Source organism: Xenopus laevis, chromosome 1S (genome assembly GCF_017654675.1).
Source record: "Xenopus laevis strain J_2021 chromosome 1S, Xenopus_laevis_v10.1, whole genome shotgun sequence".
Classification (NCBI taxonomy): Eukaryota; Metazoa; Chordata; class Amphibia; order Anura; family Pipidae; genus Xenopus; species Xenopus laevis.
In genome coordinates, this window is record NC_054372.1 from 197,457,152 (window position 1) to 197,477,419 (window position 20,268).

Genomic DNA, 20,268 nt, shown 5'->3' on the forward strand with positions numbered 1-20,268 from the left:
AAAATGGCGAACGTCGCGCGACGTTCGCGAACTTCCGGCGAGCGCGAACACCCGATGTTCGCGCGAACAAGTTCGCCGGCGAACAGTTCGCGACATCTCTATTCATTAATGTTGCCTGGTAAATCCTGTAGGGTGTTCTGTCCCAAAGCTTGGATCATGGTAGAATTATTTTAGCACTCATTAATGCTTTGTGCTTCATACAATAAATAGCCTGGAGGGTAGTAGAGAATGTCCTAATATAGTATGGTGCATTCAACATAATGATCAACTACGTATGTGGAAGACCAAAGAGAGTTTATTTATAGAGAAGTGTGGCCCCTTTACTCTGGGTTGACTGATAACCCAACACACGAGTTGGATAAGATCACTAATTTTTCATTTAGTCTAAGCAACTTTGGAAGATTATTAAAGGGCATAAACACCCAACAACAGTTGTTTAAAAGGCTACACAGTTAAGAAACTTATTTAACAGGGGCAATTGTGGGGACAAATGTGTGTGTCCCATTTTGCCACCCCAGTAATTAAGTTTCAAGGTCAGAAAATATCGACTCAACACTGTTTTCCAGTTTTAATGTGTGACACATGTCCTTTAAACATATACACTGTGTTTTTCAAATAGGATCTGTCTTACTCATGGTAAAAATTACAGCTATTCAGGGATTTCAGATTTCTCATTCCAGTCCCACATACCATACAGTATAATGGCTTTGATTAATCAGAGTTCAGAAGCCTTGCTGGGGTCGAGCGTTGCCAGGCGACTTATCTCTGTGTGTTGCCCTTTGACTGCATGCTCTAAACTGGCTGTAATTTTAACTCCAGTACTCAGGAATTTATGGTGCCCTTATGTGAGCAAGTAGTTTGAACAAATTACATGGTGTAGATCATGTTCACTTGTGAATTTATAGCTATGATTTAGAAAAGAACTGCGACTAATTGCAGTCAAAAACATTGCGCACATTATTTAGAATTGCATTGTGAGTCGCCTTTGTGATTTAAGGGTATTATCTAAAACAGGGATCCCCACTCAAATGTAAAAAGAGTTAGGGAGCAACACAAGCATGAAACGTTTCTGGGTGCCAAATAAGTTCTGTGATTGGCTATTGGTAGCTCCTATGTGGATTAAAGCCTACAGGGCACTCTGTTTGGTAGCACACCTGGGTTTTATGCAACTAAAGCTTGCAATTACGTCAAGAATTCAAAAACAAGTACCTGCTTTGAGGCCACTGGGAGCATCATCCATAGAGTTGATGAGCATAGAGTTGCTCATGAGTCACTGGTTGGGGATCATTGATCTAAAAAGCCACCAATGACAATTGCTTATAATTGCACAAGGTTTTATTTGGGCAGTCAGGGTAGAATGTTCAAAGACGACCCAACAAGAGTGTGATAATGAAGAGAAAGGAGTATGCCATGGGGGGGGAGGTATTAGGTCATAAGTCAGTTGTACTTAATCAGTTGTACAGGCTGATACATTAGATAGCTTTAAGAAGGGGTTGGATGGCTTTTTAGCAAGTAAGGGAATACAGGGTTATGGGAAATAGCTCATAGTCCAAGTTGATCCAGGGACTAGTCCGATTGCCATTTTGGAGTCAGGAAGGAATTTTTCCCCCTCTAAGGCAAATTGGAGAGGCTTCAGATGGGTTTTTTGCCTTCCTCTGGATCAACTGGCAGATAGGTAGTTAATAAAAAAAAAAAATAAAAAAAAAAAAAAAGGTTGAACTCGATGGGCATGTGTCTTTTTTCAACTTTACTTACTATGTTACTATGTTCAATAAGGGGAGAGTAAATGTAGGTTAGTGTAGCTATCTGTCTTTGAGAGAAAGAGGTTTTGCATCAGCAATCTATAAAGGCTCAATAAAGCAGTTTATTTAATGGCTAAAGAGACCCACATAGACTTACCAAAGGTGTCAATGTTGACAGATTCCATGTTTGGTATCACCACATTACTCACAATAAAAATTGGAGCCTTTCCCTTAAACCAGAAGAGAAACCTCCATTTCAATGGATATTGAATTAGAAAACAAGTGTTTTCCTATGGGAGATATACTTTTGGGAAAGGTAGTGCTACTTCAGGAAGGGACATTTCATTTGAACAGAACTCTGTGGCTGTTAACCATTTCCAGTGTGATAATAAAAGGACTGTGTTAGAGAGACAATCAGTGTGATACATAATAGTGAGTTAGCTAGGTATCCAGTGCAGGAGAGCATTGTGTATTAGATACCCCTTTTCTTTTTGTTCAGCTAAATATAAAGTTTATATTGTTTTTCAGCAAACTTGTGTGTTCATTGTTCCTGGTGGAATTCCCCTGAGGTATAATTCATCAGTGCCCACTATGTGAAGGCACTGCACTGTAAATCCCAGTTATCAGTATCTTTCATACACAAAGAGCATTCAGGGCCCTGGATTGCAAAGGGTTAATCGCCATTTAAGAGAGTGTACCAAAATAGGGTTATACAAGACTCGTGCAGAGACTCCATCAAAGTGCTATAGTATTTTACGTAAGGAGAATGGTCTATATGTGAAACTATAATGTTGTATATATAAAAGCAGCATTGACATTTACATCAAGGGCTAAAAGTAGTGAAAGGGCACAGAGAGTGGCACTTAGGGGTTTTAGCTTCCTATCTTTTATTTCATTAATAATATTTACATAAATGATTATTGGTAGCAACTGCAGTACTGTTTCCTTTATACAATACATTCTTAGGGTGCAACCCATTGAACACACAGAGCAGTTCCCCGTATATGTGTACTGCATGCAAATTTTAAAGCCCTTTAGATCCCTCAATCTGGCATTATTTCTAAGAGATTTGACATTATCCATACATGGAGTTCTGGGGAAATAAAAAAAAAAACTAAGCTTTGATAAAACTTGTTATCATAAAGTAGAGTAGGGCCCTAGGTCACAATCAGGACTAGGTTTTAAAGTAACTTTCCCAGTTAGATCTACTAATGGATAGGTGTCACAATGGTCATTCATACAACACAATGGGCTAGTGATAAAGGCATCATTGTGCTTTCAGTAGACTGAAACAAAGCCAAGATAAAAACAAATCATTAGCATTGTCCAGCCTACAACCACCAAAAAACATTGACCAATGCTAGGAGGTTTTACAGTTCAACAAAGAGTAGTGAAGGTTGAATTCCCTAAATTAAATCTAATTAGCAAACTATGCCCCCCTCTGCTATATATGTGGGGCAGTTGGACAGTCTTACCCTGGTCAACTTGACTGAATATTCCATATAGTTCTGGATGTGGGACCATCTTTAACCTGGGATATCCAGCACCTAATAATTGTCACTTCAATGGGTTATAACAGGGCACTGGGTCTTGTGCAATGTATTTTAATTTGTAATGTATCTCCCTGGAAATTATTTTAAAGGGCATTGTTGTGTTTTAAACTGTGAGTGCAGAGAAGGTCATTGTATTAGGTTTAGGGCTGGAGAATATATACATCAAGAGGCAGTGGTGTAACTACAGCGGGAGCTGCTTCCTCTATAACTAACAAGAAAAAAACCCCTCCCCAACCAGGGTGCAAGTCAACACAGGGCATGGAGTAGGCAGAGGCAGGGTGGGAGGTGGGCGGGGCAGGGTGGGAAGTGGGCGGGAGAGTTGGGAGGATGGGGATCAGCATATGCTGAAGATTTATTTGCAGTTGTAGTTAACCCACTGTAACTAACATACTTTCTACCATACTTTCACAAACCCTAATAGTGGAGCTTTTTCCTTTAATATACACATATCACATATCAGAGTAATATGTTAGCAATATCGGGGGTTGAGAAGCCAACGTGTAACAATGGTGCTTTAAACAAGCAGCCTCGGCCATTGAATATCACATGAGTGATTGTGTCATCATCGCTGAGAGGCAAGTCCCAGTTAATTAAAATCAATAGGTTGAATCGCAAATTGGACCATTACTCGTTGATTAGCCACGACTCCACCAAAATAGTATAAATCTAATAGTCGAGATGAGCAAACTAGTGTCAAATTAAATTGCCGGCAATGTACTGGGAATTTGCTCATATCAAATTATGTATTAAATATGATAGATTTTGCACACACAGATTAGGCAAGTAATAATGTACGGGAAATAAATATGGCACGCTCATACATTGGAACCATATCCTGCAACTAGAGATTAAGTCAGTAATAATCATTCTCCTGGGATGAAATGTTAATTGATAGAAATGCAACTTAGATTTCAAGTCAATGTTTATTGTAACAATGTCCCCTCTCTCGGCGTGTCCACAAAAAAAGTTCTCAAAAAATTTGATTTTTTTTTTTTAACTAGATGAAAGGTGACTTAAAAAAAAATCCTCACTCTTTGACTAAAAGGACACTATCGGCTCATCAATAACTGTGAGCGATTATTGATTCGCCCGCAAATTTAGTCTCTTAATTTCTGACATTTAAATGGCAGACAATTTGACAGACCTTCATGTTTTGAGTGAAATCCTTTAGTAGAGAATGTGTAAATCTGCCAGATTGTTTTGTGCATATGAAATGCAGACATGATTTTTTTTTTCGACTTTGCTTACAAATGCATTCGTTTTTAAAGAAGGATCAAAAAAACAGAAAGCTATGTCTTCATGGTGTGACATATTTTAATGGGCATAAGGATGGGGCGATGTGTTTTATGCATGACAAACTGGCGGGAACATTTTTTTAAAGGACTGATTATTTAGAAAAATTTTGCAGAACTCTTCCTGATGACAACAACGAAGTGACTGACACATGAGAGACCCTGGATTCAGACTCTGCGGAACAGGTTGCCTCGGCAGATAAATAATCAGAAAAATGATTTCAATAATAAATACAAGGTTGGCACTGCAAGGCTGAAAAAAGAAATTAGCGATGAGCGAAATTTGTCACCAAGTTTCGCTGCGAAAACAACTCCTATAGATTCTAATGGGTGAAAAAAATTGTTGTACATCTCGCAATTTGTCGCGCATCAAAATGTTGGCACCCATAGACTTCAATGCATTTCGGCAAATTTTTGCCATTCTGCAGATTTTTTGGTGTATTAAAATGGGTCAGATTCACCCATCACTTCAAGAAATCCTTCTCAATGCAAATATGAGGGCACAATGGTTAATATTGCTGGTCCTATGTTTGATTCCTTCCAGAGGACTGCCTTCAAGGAATTTGTATGTTCTCCTCATGTTTGCATTGTTTTCCTCCTCCTCTCCAAAAACATAGGAAGGTTAATTGGCTCCTGCTGAATTTGTTCCAACTATGTGGGACATTCACTAAGATTTGTAGTTGCGCCAGGCATAACTTCGCTGCACTTCGCCGTAATTCGCAAGGCGTAGTATCGCCAGCGCTCCGCAAATTCACTAAAATCCGAAGTTGCACTCAGGGGTAGCGTAAGGTTGCGAAGTTGCGCTAGCGTTGATTCGCTAACCGAAGCCTAGTTGCGATGGTTAATTTGCATACGCACCAAATTCAAATTTCAATGGAGGAATATGTAGCAGCACTACAAATGCCTGGGAAACCTTCAAAACATCAAATAAAAATTTTATTTTGCCCTACACATGTGCCCACTGTATAGTTAAGTTGCCATGAGTTAGGAAATGTAGGGGGGAAGGAGGGGAGCCCCAAAAAAAATTTTCGCACTTTTTCAGCCTATCACCCATAATATAGAAAAAACGCCAGCGTTTTTTGGGACTTAGAAAAAATTTAAATTTTTTTGAAGAAATCCCTATCTACTCTATTGCGCTTTGCCTGGTCTGAGGTGGCAAAGGAAGTCTAGTGTAAAAAGGTAGCGTTCAGAACAATGCGCGTAGTTACATCCGTTGTGCAAATTCGCCAGGCGTAAGGGTGCGAAGTTACGCCAGCGTCCGTTAGTGAATTTGCGAAGTAACAAAAATGCCCAACTCTAGCTAGCGTTAGGAGCTTCGGCACATAGTGAATTTGCCCCTATGTGTGACTGGGATAGGGACCTTAGATTGTGAGCTCCACTGGAACAGGATCTTATGTAAATCATGTATAACGGGTTTATGACCACAACCACAATGTACAAAAAAATGTGCAAAAAGCCATTTCAGGCACAGGTTGCTATGGGGAAGGTCCCCATAGGCTTGGCAAACTTTTTTTTGGTCGAAGGATAATCCTTCGATCGTTCGATTAAAATCCTTCGAACCGTTCCATTCGAATGATTTAACGATTATTCCTTCGATCGTTCAAAGTATTTGTGCAAAATCCTTTGACTTCGATATTCGAAGTCAAAGGATTTTCATTCCCCAGTCGAATATCGAGGGTTAATTAACCCTCGATATTCGCCCCTAAGAGTATGAATAGGTAACAAAGAAAAGAAAGAGCTTTTTCTAGCATCAAACAGCCCATGTTTTTCACATTGGGTCACTATATTAATCAGCCAGGTGAAAACGGTCCCTAATCTAAAGCCAGGTGACTCCCTCCTGTCCATTATCTCTACACTACGATTGCATTATACACTAACTTTCTAGAACATGAGACTCGCTAAGTAGATGTTTTGGGGGTTGGCAACCTGTGAGCTTTAATGTTTCATTCAATAGAGGTGATTGATGTTCAGAAAGAAGAGAAAAATCTTGAAAATGCATCCCATGCTGCAGAAAGCATCTCAGAGAAAATCAAAATTGCTTATAATTATGGGGAGGGGAACATCATTTGTCTGTATTGTCGTTCAATGTTTGTTTTCTTGTCATTTTCTTATGCCCAATAGTCCCATTACCTAGGCTCAAATGATTGTATAGTAATCATCTCTGCAAGTATTCCAACAAGCCGGGGATATTGACTGCTATAAGTGTACTCCTAAACAACACAGGATTGGAATAAAGCAAAACTCTTCAACGTGCTTTTCTTTCCCCCCTGGAAACAAAGGCTTTTTGTTGTTAGAAACTGCAGGAAACGAGTAATGAACTAAGAGTAGGGAAGGAAAGAGAAGTCTTTTAAAGTGATACTTTTATTGCAAAATTGCTCCCTTTTTTAATAGTGCTGTGTTATTTACTCTATTTGATTGTTTAAAATTTGGTTACAATCCCCACTTGCCCCCTCACTAGGGTTGCCTTCTTTTGTGAGTGGCTAAACCCAAACAAAGGGGGTGGGGTAGATATAATTAGGGGTGGGCATGATGACATCAGAGGTGGGCACAATGATGTCAGTGGAGTTGGGTAATTTCATCACAACTGGGTGGATTTCTGCTCCGTCTTCCTCTACTGAAAACTGGACAGAAAGTTGAGACCCAAAGAAGTAATAGAATAATAGTTTGAACAGGTGGCAACCCTATGAAAGCATTTTCATATTACGCCCTCAAAATAAATAGCAAGTCTCCACCATTAATTTATCTTCAGTTAAAAATCTCTTCTTCCTTTTGGTATTTTAACTATTCTGGATAAAGATCAGCCCAGACAGCAAAGCAAATCAGCCTTCTAAAGACTAACTGATACTGCTGTGTCATAAGAGACAAGTACTCCACATATTATATAGGGGAAATCACTGCCATAAAGCAAAATAAGGCTGCCTCTTTTCCCTATACAGGAAGTAGAGACAACCACACAGGAAGCAGAGACAATCACATGACTATGATTAAGAAGAGGAGCTTAAGGAGCAGGTTATGAGTAGTGATGAGTGAATCTATCTGCCAGGCATTTATTGTCTGTGAAATTCCATCACCTGCACATTTTTCTCATGAAACCGCGGCACAAAAATTGCCACAGAAAATTTAGTCGCAACATAATTGTCTCTGACACAAAAAGTAGACTTAGGAAAAATGCCTATTGCCATTAATGTATTTGGACAAAAAAGTTGCAGAGAAAAAAAAATTGTCGCTGAGACAAAAAAAGTTGCATTTGAATTGAGAAAAAATTGTCATGAGCGCCATTTTTTTTTATGCCCATTGATTTACATTTTGCAAATTTTTTGCTGTTTTACTATTTTTTTTGGAATTTTGCTAGTTTTTCAGCAAAGCGGGACAGATTCGCTCATCACTCGTTATGATAACTATGTATAAATATATAAGGGGATCATATAATAATCTTTCTAATGATTTATTTACCAGTAGGTCTTTCCAGCTGACACAAGGTCACCCATTCCGATTAGAAGAAATTACGTTTCATCTCTCTGAATCAGTCTTACTGGCAGATACATTAGATAGCTTTAATAAAGGGTTGAGTGGCTTTTTTGTGAGAGAGGAAATACAGGGTTACTAAAAATAGCTCTTTTTGTACAAAGTTAAACCAGAAAGAATGTATTCCCCTCATATTAGAGAGACTTCAGAAAGATAAACTTGATAGACTTAATAGAATTATAATTATAATAGAATTGTCACTACAGTACAACTCAGAGTTTACGTTCCCAGGTGGTTGCGTCAAAACATTGTAAATTACAGGAAACGGTAAATTAGATGAAGAGAAACATAGTTTGTCTGAATGGGACGAAGACAAGACAGAATTAATTGCAGAAAAAAAAGTGAATTCTGTGGAAGGAAAATCAGGGTTCTACTGTATATAATACAAATTATGGGGTAAAAACAGTGTTAAATATGGCGTAAAAGAAAATACACATTTATAAATTCACCATTGATTTTTAACCTGCTTTTTACACCATTTTCACTATAAATGGTTTAACACAGGATGGTAAATAGACCCCCCAAGAATGTTAAATGACAGTTACATAATGCAATATGTTATAATCTAAATAATAATGCATTTTAAGCCATTCCTAAAACACTCCTTTTATGGTAATAAGTTGAAGCTCATGTTTCATTTGTTTTCCGCTAAACTGGCACTAGAATACAATATCACATTTGTTGCCATAGAAGAACTGAACATGGAGTCACATTGGGACCACTCCCATAGCTTATGATAAAAGCTTGATGACAATACATCATTTTGATTGGGTGATTGCTATAATTACATCACTGATATCATTAAATACCTCAAGGTTATAGGAACTACTGGTTGGCACAATTGAAAAAAGATTGGCATCACTCATCAGCTTTCATGGCGTGAAAAAAGGCAAAACAAAATGGGGTCAGAAGACCATGTTAATAAAGCATAATCCGACCTCATGTTTTCAGTAGTAATGAGCGAATTTTTTAGCCAGACATGGATTTGCCTGACAAAAATGTTGCAGAGACAAAAAAGTCGCTATAAGAAAAAAGCCCATTGACTTTAATGCACTTAAACAATGAGTCGCAAAGGCAAAAAAGTCGCTATAAGAAAAAAACGCTTTGACTTTAATGCACTTGGACGAAAAGTCAATGAGACATAAAAGTTGGAGAGACAAAAAAGTTGCCACAAGAAATATGGCCATTTGACTTTAATGCATTTGCCATGAGAAAAAAAAGCTGTAAAAATTGTAAAAAATTGTTGCACGGAAAAAAAAAATATTGCCTTCAATGCGTTCAATGCGTTTTGCAAATCTTTCGCCATTTCATTAATTTTTTTATGCAGTTTTGCAAAGTTTTTGGTGAAACGGGACAAATTCACTTATAACTAGTTTTCATTAAATTCGTGAAACACATTAAAGTCAATGGGCGTCAAAAATATAATGTACGACAGATTTTTACGCGCTCGTCAATTTTTTTTCACTCCAAATGTGTTAAACTCAATGAGCATTTTTTTTGTCCTAGTGTCCTAGGGTGTTTTTTTTATGGCGACTTTTTTGTGCTAATGCATTAAAGTCAATGGGCGTTTTTTCTTATGGCAAGTTTTTTGTCTCAATGACAATTTTGTCTTGGGGACTTTTGAGTTGCAGCAGAAATGGACAAATGCAGAAATTTCTGGTGAAAAAAATATCTCACCCCTAGTTTTTACCAATGTAAAACCAACGTTGACTTGCATCTCTCGCTCACGAAACATTTATAAGAAAATCATTGACCAATAAATACATAGTCATGTTCCTTGTAGGAGTAGGAAACAGAAAAGGAAAGCTCTGGTGTCAGAATGAAGTAGACATTGCCCCATGACTCTTGACTACTCATTACTAAATATGACATTTGACATGTGCGCTCGGGGTCCGATCACTTGTGCCGAGACGCTACTGATGTCCGAGATTTCTGATCAATTAACCTTTCTAGTCAAAGTGATGTTACATTAAAGATCAATATATAAATCAATTACTTTAAAAAAATGCCATGACTGAAAACCAAAAAAAAAGTCCTTGTCGAGTCAATCACCCTGTCACCCAGGCATTTTAACTAAGACTTAGAGGTGCACACAGGCAGTGTTTTTGTAGTGATTGTAGCCATTAGGGATGTAGCGAACTGTTCGCCCGCGAATTAGTTTGCGCGAACTTCGACCGTTCGCGTCCGCCGAATGTTCGCGAACGTTTGGGAACGTTCGCAGTTTGAGTTCGCGTTCGATCGTTCGACCATTCGACCATTCGAATTCCTTCGACCGCTAAAAATCGAACGATTTCCATTCGTTCGAACGATTGTAAGCAATCGATCCAATGAAAAGCATTCGATCGAATGGCTTCGATCGTTCGATTCGAATGAAAATCCTTCGATCGAACGATTAAAATCCTTCGATCGTTCCATCGAACGATTTTAGCGGTGTTCGAAGTTCGCGAACTGTTCGCGAACGTTCGCATTTTTTGCCGGTGTTCGCGAAAGGCGTTCGCGAACACCAAATCGGCAGTTCGCTACATCCCTAGTAGCATTGTATTTCTAAAGAGATAAGAGCAGAGATTGCCCATTGCCCACCTGTCAGTTTATAGTGAAATTAATGAAGGCGGGGATGGGGGTGATTTTGTTAAACATTCTTTCCTTTACAGACAAAATCTATAGGACATTTTGATAAGGCAAAGTTCTCTTCTTTTATGGGTTGTTATAAAATCCATGGAAGAAAACCCTAATTTCTAATGATTAGCGGCCGTTTCATGCCTTCTAGAAGCATCTAAAGGGTTGCATTCCCTGAAGGCCCAGCCCCTCTGAATATAATGTGAATTCCAGGGGTCCCACAACAGGCTGTGTCAATAGGTGCAGAAAATTTGCAGAAAAATAATCTTTTAATTGCATTTTAACTATGCAGGTCGGATTTCACTTCCACAAAATTTCACTAAATGGCAAAACATGGGTTTCCTTTCTCTCTGAAATAATAAAACAGTAGCTTGTAGTGACGGACGAATACATTTGCCAGGCGCGAATTCGCCTTGGTATGCATCAGAATAGTTGCGCGCATAAAATTTTCCACACTACGACATTATTTGGATGGCAATGCATTTAGACAAAATAGTCGCATGTATAAAAATTGTCATGGGCGTCGAAACTGACATGCGTCAAATTAATTTTGATGCCCATGTGTTTCACAAATTTTTCTCGGCGTTTCACGAAGTTCACAGGAAATTCGAAATGTGTTTGGCGAAGCAAAACGGGACAAATTTGCCCATCACCAGTAGCTTGTACTTGATCCCATTTAAGATATAATTAATCCTCATTGGAAGTACAACCAGCCTGGGTTTAGTTAATTTTTAAATTATTTTTTAATAGTCTTAAGGTGTGAAATTACACAAAGATCCATTATCCGGAAAACTCCAGGTCCTGAGTATTCTGGATAAAAGGTTCCATACCTGTATTTAGAGTCTAAAGGCATTTTTTGTTTTGAAACACAACAAAATATTTCGTCATTCTAACTTGAGAACACGCCATGCAAAATTGGGCTGCTATCCTTCCATTGTCCTACCTTCAGTTGGCTGAAAAAAAAAGCTTAGCACTTATTGGTTGCTAGGGGTTACTGCCCAGATGCAAATTTGCTCACTGAGCCCAACTACAATGCAGCAATGTGAGTATAATTGCACCCTCCAAAAAATGTTGTGGTCAATTACTGAGACCACAGAATAATGAGATCATTAGGAGATGGGAGGAGTGAAACCAACATGAATACAGCACTGTAGGGATGTATTCATGGGATGAATATAGGTAACTATGCTCAGTACAGGAAGTAAAGATTTTTATGAGATAAAGAAATCAGAAAAGATTTATTTGGGCAGAGAATGACACTGACAGACGACACAAGTTGTACATAAGCATTCCAAAAACAGTCCTCCAGTGTTGGTCCTTTTATACCCCTGTAAGGGGCTCTCCAAAGGCTTCAGTTCTGACCAATTAGAGGTTAAAGTCCTTGTTTCTTTTAGTCTCTGTTTGTCCAGAGCTGCTTGTGTGTGCCATTCTCTGCTTGCCCAGTGCTGCTTGTGTGTGCCATTCTCTGCTTGCCCTACGCTACCTGTGGGATGTAAGCCTGTTAGGGGTTTGTTCTTGAGGTTTGTTAGCATTTGGAAATTGTTGTTAAGGGCCCCTAAGGTGTTTAATCATGTGTTGGGGGGGTTGTTGTATTATCCACAGGGGAGGATTTAAAGGTATGTTTTAACATGACTTCAATTTTTCACATATGAGTGACGAGGGATTTCCCTGCAATGAGCACCAGCCATTTGGTTTTTTGGTGTGCTACCACCGTTAATGTGAATATGCTCTTAAAAGTTCTTGTGGTAACATGGGTGTGGCTTACAGTGGGTGTGGTTTAAAAGGGGGAATGACCAACACTGACTTCTATTATTGCCCCTCCACCACATAGGCCAGTAAAAATAGGTACCACAGAAGTTGGACAGCACTGCTCTAGGCCATCTGGTCTCAGATGATAATCTTGTCTGGAACATTTTGAGGGACTTGAGACATATGGGATGACGATAATGATGATAATATCTCAGCAAGAACATTACAAGCCAAACAGCTCTTCTCCAAATCCTAAGTGTACAATCCTTATGATGTAAACTACTAGGCTGTCATTATTAACTATATACTTATATTTAATTATCCTCATTCTTATACACATGAAAAATGTATATGGCATAACTTAGCCTCACACAGATAACAGCTCCTTGACATCTGCATTGCTAAAAATAGTCCCATGTCTCACCTAGGGTAAATATAAAAAACACTCTCAATAGTAAAACACCCAAGCCTGACTGTGACTCTTCCGGAGTAGGAGATTCAATAGCTTATCTGAAAGCAGCTCCATTGTGCAGTGCTAGCTTCTTCTGGACCAGGCAAAGAGTCCTGAGATGGCTTCCCACACACCAATGTTACAACCAAAAAAAATACATTTCTTGGTTCAAGAATAAAATGTAAATGGTAGAATGAATGACCTGCAAATGACACAATGTAATTTAGTAATAATAATTATGCCACAAAAATCTTGACAGAGTCCCTTTAACCATAATAATGAGAGGGAGAAAAAGGGGGAAGGGGGAAAGGAAAGATAAATGTCCAGCATCAAAAGCTTGTAAGCAGTAAGGTGCACTTACCAATACTAACAGGTTGCTCAAGCCCCAGACCTTCAGCTTGGGGAGAAAATGTTATACATTGTCAATTCAATGGTAGGCTGGCACAAAAACTGGACTTCACTCCAAAGTATGATTAAAAAAAATAAATAAATAAAATATATATATATATATATATATATTACACAAAAAGGAACATCTCAGAGGGTGGTCTTACGCATTTCTTGCCTTGTGGGCACTTAGTCATAGGCTGGGGATATTCTGTACAACCAATGATATTTAAATGGGAACACACCAATCAGAGAAGTGTTTTTTTCTGATTGGCTGTCCAAAACACTTCTCTGATTGGTGTGTTCCAATTCAAATATCACTGGTTGTACAGAATATCCCCCAGCCTATGACTAAGTGCACACAAGGCAAGAAACGCATAAGGCCACCCTCTGAGATGTTCCTTTTTGTGTAATAACATTTTTTTTTTATTATTTGCATCATACTTTGGAGTGAAGTCCAGTTTTTGTGCCAGCCTACCATTGAATTGGCAATAGAGTCCCTTTTACCAAAATGACTATAAAACGGTGGCCAGGCCAATGCAGAATTAGTTAGTGTTTAGCCGTGTTTTCTCTACCAGAAGATATAACTCGTCTATGCAACATGTAAAGGGGGCTCTTGGCCACTGGCAAAACTACAGAGAAAGCAGACCCCGCGGTAACGTGGGGGGGGGGGGCGGGTAGAGACCAGAGGGTTTATCTTCTCTATAGTGTTAAAACCCCCCTCCCCACCCAGAGCCAGGCCCCTCCGGAAATAGGTAATTGGTGCACTCGGAACCCGTGCAAGAAATGGCACTCAACGCGATTCAACGCATGCCTGCGTGGAAGTGCAAATGCACAGCAAATTTATAGTCAGAGAGAGGGGACTGGACATGAGGTAGGTGATAGAGGAGGTACGTGCCTGGCTCCCCCCCCCCCAGTTTATACACCCTAAGCACGTGCCTACTCTGCCTATCCCTAGTTCCGGCCCTGTCCCCACCGCTTTCTTTTTCTTTAAATTGAAAGTAGGCGGGGGTAGGGGTGCCTATTCATGCTGAACCCTCCAAATAGTTTTCTGATGGGGGAGCCCCACGCTGTTGTTACCCCCTTGCTCTTGGTGCAGCATCTAAAGGAACATTTGACACTTTCCTTTTCCGTAAGCATAAAGTACATTGGCACCACAGTCTGCACTTGTGCAAATGAATTTGCTCTCAAACATGTTTATCGAGGTAGAAGACTGGCAGCGTTTTCCTTTTTACAATCCCAGCAGAGTGAACTGGTGTCTCTCCATCATAGTGAGTGCTTGGATGTTCTGTAAGAGCGTTGTTTTCAGCAGTGCAGCGCTCATAGTTCTGTCTAATGATGCACAGCCGAAGAACGAGCGTTTGAAACAATGGGGCAATCAATAAAATACAGTAGTAGAGTCGAGCTCAGCCCAAGTTTGTGCGAGTGAGTCAAATAGGATGTATTAAAGATGACACAGCATTTGTCTGGATACACCATCATTTCTGACAGATATTTCTCTATTGATTTCCAGCATCTGCCATGGAAGGAATGGGGAGTTAAAAATGGTTATATAAAAACAAATATTAACCGGCAAAACAATGCCATAAACATCCGATAATATTCATCAAATAATCAATTTCTCAATATCAAGTGTTTTTTATTAAATCCATTTCTCCTAGCAGGCATCGACAATAATTATTGCAGTTAAATCTAGAACGTGCTCCCAAACGGGAATACATTCCGCCCGAGCCGTACATCACTCAGCAAAATAGTTATTTTGAAAAAAGACGGCGCCAGCCTCACGGAAATTCTAAATTGAACTCTAAACATTATCTCGTTTCGTTTGAGAGCAAATGAATATCTTTTAGAATAAGAGACAATGTCAGGACTTCATTACATGAGAAATGTTTTGTGCTCTGGTAATATCTCCTGGGATTCTTCGCTCCTGCTGCCGGTTTCCTGTTTTGCTTTGATATATTTGGAGTGAATAAAATGCACTTCAAAAAAAAAATAGTTGAAATAGGAAGCTCTCATGAAAGAAAAGTGTTGCACACCCAAATTAATGTCAAAATGCTCAAAGTGCTCTTTTGAGCACTTTTGCAATTTTAGAGATGAACTGAATCCAGGATTTGGTTTGGGACTCGGCCACGATTCAGCATTTTTCAGCAGGATTCGGATTCGGCAGAATCCTTCTGCCTGGCTGAACCGAATCCAAATCTTAATTTGCATATGCAAATTAGGGACGGGGAGGAAAATCGTATGACTTTTTGTCACAAAACAAGGAAGTAAAAAATCTTTTCCCCTTCCCACACCTAATTTGCATATGCAAATTAGGATTCGGTTCAGTATTTGGCCAAATCTTTTGCGAAGGATTTAGGGGTTTGGCCAAATCCGAAATAGTGGATTCGGTGCATCCCTGGGCAATTTACATATATTTCTCTTTTGCATGTTCTGATATTAGCAGTTTTATACTGCTAATATCATGAATTTGCAGCTGGGCTAAGGAAAAGTTAGTGACAGTAGTTTTATATTACAATATAATAGACCTCTATTAAGAAGTCATGTTTAGGCTGAAAAATAAGGCTGTGAGTCTGTCTGTGGGGGAGTCAAACAAGATGAAATAGGCACTTGTAAATTCCAGAACAGGTTATGAGCAGAGCATGGTTACATTTGGACTCACACTTCAGGATCAGGGCCTTTGCTATGTGGAAGCATTCCCTCTAAGGTGTAGGGCAACTACAACACTCAGGCTACTGTGAATACAAAACATACAAAATGATTGGGAGCCAGGAGGTTCTTATGATGAAACAAGAAACTGTTTATTAGTGCGAAGACAATATCCCCAGGTTTACTCACGTACACAGATGAGGTGTTAGCACATGATACACAGTCACATCGGGTAATAGGCAGTTGCAGTATTCAGTACTAGGGATGGGCAAATTTTTTCGCCTTGTTTCGCCGTGGAAATGACGCCCATAGAGTTGTATGGTGGCAAGCATCAAAAAAATTTCACTGTGGGCTTTGCGACAATTCGCTGGAGGCACATTTTTGGCGAAATGGCTCAAATTCGCCCATCCCTATTCAGTACGCCATTCCCATCCAGTGCACTGATCAGGAAGCTGACAGCTAACCTAACACCCTCTTCACTGAGGTCCCTGCACTGGAGCCAATCACACAGAGTCTCTGGGAAGCAGGGCGGGAACTAGGGGTAGGCAGGGTAGGCGGCTGCCTAGGGCGGCATTAGTGAGGGGCGCACATTAAAAAGGATGTTTTGTTTTTTCCATTTTCTTTTTTTTTTTTTTTTTTAAGTGATTATTTAATTATTTATTTTGACCGTTCACCGTTTTTATGGCACTCTGGCCTGTGGTAAAACCTCCCGCCTCCTTCCGCCTCCTTCCAGCACTTCCGCCCACCCTCTCCCTCTTGTCGGCAACTTAGTACTGCTGGTGGTGCAGCGCCAGCGCGTCTTAAACGTATGCACATCAGCGACGTCACTGACGCCGACGCGGGAGAGAGCTGGTGAATGGGCGCATTGGTGTGGCTCAGTGCTCGCAGCCTTGCAGTCTATTTGCAGGCACTGAAGACTGGATTCTGTTCTGTGAAGGTTCCTGCTGCTGGCACAGCCAGGTACAGATTTGGGGCTATATTTTTTAATAATGCTGCTAGGCTGGCACAGGTACATAGATATATTTGGGGGCCACATGATCTAATTTATTTTTGGCTGCTGCTGGCACAGGTAAAAATTGGGGCCAGGGGCAGTAGATGGTTGCTGGTACAGGGGAGGCAGTATGATGTCTGACTGTTGGCACAGTTACAGGGGGGCAGTATGATGGATGGCTGCTGGTACGGGGGCAGTATTATGGCTGCTGGAGGGGGGCACTATTATGTCTGACTGTTGGCACAGTTACAGGGGGGCAGTATGATGAATGGCTGCTGGTATGGGGGCAGTATTACGGCTGCTGGTACTGGGGGCAGTATGATGGCTGCCGGAGGGGAGGCAGTATTATGTCTGATTGTTGGCACAGTTACAGGGGGCCAGTATGATGGATGGCTGCAGGCACAGGTACAGGGGGGGGGGCAGTATGATGGCTGTGGTTGAAGGATTGGCTGAATACTCTGCAGCTACATACTAAGCCACCTCAAAAATGGGAGGGCTGGCAGTGTAAGGGCTACCTCATCACTGAGAAGGTTTTAGCTTATTCTAATAGGAGTTGTGTTAAAAGTAAAATGTTGTGGACATTTCATTATTGGTGTTAAGTGAACCCTTTAGTTGCACTTTGTTTAACAGGATCAAATTATCCTACTGTTTTGTTTTTCTGACATTTACCTTATTTTTGTTAATATACTGTATATATATATATATATATATATATATATATATATGAAAACTCTTTCATTCATTAATGTGTTGTCCATTTTCTTGCTTTCTTTATTTAAATATTCATGGTAAGGTGGAAAATTGTAATGCTCTATCGGGGGGGGGGGGCGCTAATTGAAGCTCTTGCCTAGGTGCCGAACTACCTTGGCCCGGCCCTGCTGGGAAGCTCCTCCCTGCTGCAAATCCTTGTTGGAGCTTCAACTGCTCTTTCTCTTTACCCTATCTACCTTTCTCTCCTAGAGAGACTATTACAAGTCTACCCTGTTCTCACTAAACCTCATTCATGGGGGTTCCTGGCCCCCAACTTCTCTCAAGAACTCTTGCTTCTCTGGGCCTTGCTGTACTCAGGCTCCCCTGGGCTCACCCAGCTGGATCAGCATCCAGCAACCAAAGAGGAAGAGGCAACTCCTTAACACTCACTATATAGCAGTGTGGCAGGAAGTTGTCATTACACCCCTCGGCCAATAACACTGAGCTTAAACTCAAATGGATACATAGGCTTTTGCTTAGTAACTAAGGAAAGGGGTAGGGCCTTAAAACCATAAGGGCAGATTAACCCCTATGGGCCCCTACAGACATATTACAGGTAACAGGAAAGGAGTGTTCATTATCAAAAAGCTATTTATTAGGCCCCATTAGTTGCATGGAGCACCATATGATGTCTGTTTCTGAACTAGTTACATTTTTCCTGTTTCCAAAAATAGCTGTATTTAAATTGCAAATCACTATTCACTATTAGGTCTGTTGTCCACAATTAAAAAAAAATAAAAAACAAAACTGATTTTAAAATTTGACTGCAAAACCCAAAATGTCAACACTCATTCTTTAATCTTGGCAAGGCTTCCTGAATGATAATTACCGCTGTTGGTGAACAGATTATCACTTAATTGCCTATGTCTAAGCCAACAATTAGGCATCAACATCATTTAGCAAACAGATTTTTTTTCTTTTCTTATAGTAACGCTGCTTTGCCTTGTACACAAAACTCAGAAAGGAATAACTATATTTTATTATATATTTTGCTATAAATGTTTTCTATATAAGTACAGTAAATATATATATATATATATATATATATATATATATATTAATTTTCATACATTCTATTTTTTACGTATAACTTCATATTTTCTTATATATTTAGATAGAATTTATATTCTATATACACAGTATATATATATATATATATATATATATATATATATATATATATATATATATATATATATCCATCATCCAGGAACTCATTATCCACAAAGCTCTGAATTATGGAAATGCCATCTCCCATATACTCCATTATAATCAAATAATTCAAATTTTTAAAATGTATTTCCTTTTTCTCTGCAATAATAAAACAGTTACTTGATCCCAACTAAGATATAATTAGTCCTTATTGGAAGCAAAACCAGCCTATTGGGTTTATTTAATGTTTACATGATGTTCTAGTAGACTTAAGGTATGTAGATCCAAATTACAGAAAGATCCATTATCTGGAAACCCCCAGATCCCCAGATATACAGTATGTAACTAAATAGTTCATCACAGAAATCAGGTGACAAGTCACACAGCCTTTCTGATAAGATACAGTGCTCCCGATATTATGTCTGTTAAAAAGGGTTATATTATAAATACTGTATCATGTAAAAAGTCCTCCATGTGTTCATTGTAGTAGGTCTAGGCTGCAGAATTCCTTCACTACTCTAGAAACTAGAATTCCCATGCATGCATAAACATACTGGAGATTTGTGAGCGATGTTCATTTATCTGAGCAGTTCACTGATAAATGTATTAATAATTAATATATTTTATGAGCAAGGCTGTGCACAGAAAGGTTCAGCTTGTTTCTCTATAAGAGTCTCTATTTTACAACTATTGATTAATATGCAGGTTTCACTTACAGGGTTGGCTTTAGAATAAATGTCTCAATATAAAATGATTTACCATTTGGCCACTGGACAGGAGCATCTCCACTGGCTAAGCAATTGTTTAGGTCAATAGATGCTGAGAGATTATCGAAAATCGAATTTGTGAGGTTTTAGAGGTATTTTTCTACTTTTAATAAACTCATAATTTAAAAACACTCAATGTTTACTTAATTATTAAAAACTTCAAATGTGTCAGTTTATAGGCTCCAAATCCTTTAATTTGTGAGTTTACAAGCTCAAAAAACTCCTATTTTTGTGATTACAAGCTCAAAAACCTAGAACTTGTGAGTTAAGCTCAAATAGCTAGAATTTATGAGTTTACAAGTTGGAAAAAATCAAACTTGTGAGTTTTTAAACTCAAAAACTCAAATTTGTGAGTTTACAAGCTCAAAAAAATCAAATATGTGAGTTTACAAGCTCAAAAAAATCAAATATGTGAGTTTACAAGCTCAACGAATAAAAATGGTGTGTTCACATGCTCAAACAACTAAGGTTTGTGAGTTTACAAGTTAAAATTTGTGGTTTACAAGCTCAAAAATTCAAATGTGTGTTTTTACAAGCTAAAAAACATGAATTTGTGAGTTTACAATCTTAAAAATATAGAATTTGTGAGATTACAAGATCCTAAAACACAAACTTGTGTGTTTATACTGTAAGCTCAAAAAGCT